Genomic DNA, 3,357 nt, shown 5'->3' with positions numbered 1-3,357 from the left:
GTAGTTGTCATTGTTGTTTAGCAGGCCTGGGCTGGGTTTGAACTCGCCTGCCTCAGCGTTTGTGGCCGGCGCCCCAACCACTGTGTTACGAGATCCAAGCCTGTAACTTATTTTCAAATGGGTCTGGAAAAAGAAAACAAAAATTCTGTTTTCATGGCCAAGCTCAGTAACTCACACTTGTAATCCTAGCACTCTGAGAGGCCGAAGTGAGTGGATCACTTGAGCTTAGGAGTTCAAGACCAGCCTCAGCAAGATTGAGATCCCATCTCTACTAAAAAGAGAAAAGTTAGCTGGTTGCTATGAGCTATGATGCCATAGCTGTGACAGAGTAAAGTCTCAAAAAATAAAAAACTATTTTCATAATACAACGATGGGATTTCCCTGGAGTCCTATACACTTTTGTACAGCCCAGCAATTCCATTCCTATGAATTTACCCATGAGAAATGAAATCATGTTCACACAAAAACATGTGATGGATGTCCATAGTAACATTATTCATAACAGAAAAAGAGGAACCAACTCGATGTTCTTCAACAGGTGGTGCAGTCCGTGGTGCATTTATACAATGGACTCTTCCTCATGATATAAGGGAAGGAGTTCCTGATACACACAAAGTTACCTCATATGGGAAAATGGAGGTTGCCAGGGATGGTAGGGGATGTGTGGGGGAGAATGGGAGCCATTGCTTAATGGCTATAGAGTTTCTGTTTTACAAGATGAAAAGCGTTATGGAGGCGATGTTTGCACAAGATGAGGAATGCATTCAATGCCACTGAACTGTACACTAAACAATGGTTAAGATGGTAAATTCTATGTTATATGTACAGTAAAGAAATGAGAAAGGATCAACTGAAAAATATCCAACAGCACATTAAAAAGATCATATACCGGCTCAGAGCCTGTGGCTCAAGTGGCTAAGGCACCAGCCACATACACCTAAGGTGGCAGGTTCGAATCCAGCCTGGGCCCGGCAAACAACAATGATGGCTGCAACCAAAAAAAAAAGAATAGCCAGGTGTTGTGGCCGGCGCCTGCGGTCCCAGCTACTTGGGAGGTGGAGGCAGGAGACTCACTTGAGTCCAGGAGTTGGAGGTTGCTGTGAGCTGTGATATCACAGCACTCTACCCAGGGGGACAGCTGGAGGCTCTGTCTCAAAAATAAATAAATAAATAAATAAATAAATAAATAAATTTTAAAAAAGATCATATACCATAACCAAGTGGGATTTATCCCAAGAATACAAGAATGGTTCAATATAAGAAAATTAATAAATGAGCTCTCAATGGGCACAGAAAACCCATTGGACAAAATTCAATACCCTTTCATGGTGAAAACACTAAGCTAGGGATAGAACAGAACTTATTTAACAGGATGAGAAACACTTAGGACAAACCAACAGCTGACATCAGACTCAGTTTTGGAAGACTGAGTGCTTCCACCTGAGATCTGGAATAAGACAAAAGATGCCCATTGTCACCACCACTGTTCAGAACAGCACTGGAGATCCTCACCAGTAAACAAAAGAAGTAAAAGGCACCCGCATAAAAAGGAAGATGCTCCCTCTGTTTGCGGATGATGTGATTCTACATAGATAAAATCCCATACGACCCACTAAAAAACCATGATGGCTAGTAAACATATTCAACAAAGTTGCAGGGCACAGTATCAACACCCAAAAATCAGTCATATTTCCATACTTCAGCAATGCACAGTACAAAAAGGAGATTAAGAAAACCATTCCAGGCAAGGCACAATTCTAAGAGGGACTTTACCTAACAAATACAATCAATGTAACCTGGTTTCTTGTACCCTCAATGAATCCTCAACAAAGAAAAAAGATAAAGAAAACCATTCCATTTAAAAGAGCATCCAAAGGAATCAAATAGCTAACAATGAATTTAACCGTGTGTTTCTCAGTGAGCAGGGCTGTGCAAAACTATCTGCAAAGACTAAGGAAGCTGAGAAGCTGAAGAAAGAGGTTGGCAATTCCAGTTTTTCAGAAAGTTACATTTAGCAAGGATATATGAACAGAAACCGTGTCTCCACAGAAGAGATGGCGGATCCCTGTGAGTAATTCCCAGACCAGCACTTACATTCCCCAGGGAAATAATAGGAAGGGCAACTGAAGTCCACCCCGAAGCAAGAATGCAATCTGAATCAGCCTAAGGGCAGGATTTATGGTCTAAGTCAAGAGTCTTCAAACTTTTTAAACAGGGGTCCAGTTCACTGTCCCTCAGACCGTTGGAGAGCGGGACTGCAGGCTCCGGGATGAGTCGGCTGCTAAGTAGGACAGGCAGCTGGGGCAAAGACACCTGGCCGGCCGGATAAATGTCCTAGGCGGGCTGCATGTGGACCGTGGGCCATAATTGAGGACGCCTGGTCTAGGTTGTTTTCACCTAAGGACAGGGTTTGCAGTAACAGTGGATAAAGTAAAAATCTCAGAGACATTCCTAGAACAGGGATACATGGAAGATCAGCATCTAAGATGCAGCTGCTTTAGCCCCCACACCAAGGAAGTGAAAGACTTGTTGCACTGAAAAGTACAAGACAATAATACAAGAAATTCAATAAATGGAAATAAAATAATAAATGGAAAGACAACTCACATTCAGGGATTGGAAGACTTAATATTGCTAACATGACAATACTCCCAATATAATCCTCAGATTCAATGCAGTATCTATCAAAATTCCAGAGAGTTATTTTTCAGACATGGAAAAGTCAAACCTCAGATGCCAATGGACCTAAAAGGAGTCCCAAATAGCCCAAACAAAACAAGCATGCAATAGAAAAATAGTTAGGGGACTCTCATTTTCCAGTTTACATTTATTCATTTATTTATTTGAAAGAGGGTCTCACCTTGGCACACAGGTAAAAGTGGAGTAGCACGATTACAGCTCATAGCAACCTCAAACTCCTGGGCTCATGCAATTCTCCTGCTTTAGCTTCTCAACTAGCTATGTCTACAGACAGATGCCACCACGTTCAGTTAATATATATATATAGTAGAGACAAAGTCCTACTATGTTGTCCAGGCTGGTCTCAAACTCCTGGCCTCAAGCAATCCTTTCATCTCCACTTCTCAGAGTGCTGGACTTATAGCTATGAGTTACTGTGCCCAGCTCATTTCCAAACCTTAATACAAAGCTACAGTAATTAAAACACTGTGGAAGCTGCCATTTTTTTTTGAGACAGAGCCTCAATCTATCCCCCTGGCTAGAGGGCTGTGGCATCACAGCTCACAGCAACCTCCAACTCCTAGGCTCAAGCGAGTCTCCTGCCTCTGCCTCCCAAGTAGCTGGGACCACAGGTGCCTGCCACATCACCTGGCTATTTTTTGGTTGCAGCCATCATTG

This window comes from Otolemur garnettii, unplaced genomic scaffold, assembly GCF_000181295.1.
Source record: "Otolemur garnettii isolate 467f Iridium unplaced genomic scaffold, OtoGar3 scaffold00044, whole genome shotgun sequence".
NCBI lineage: Eukaryota > Metazoa > Chordata > Mammalia > Primates > Galagidae > Otolemur > Otolemur garnettii.
The sequence above is the reverse complement of the archived record's forward strand: the minus strand, read 5'-3'. Positions refer to the sequence as shown.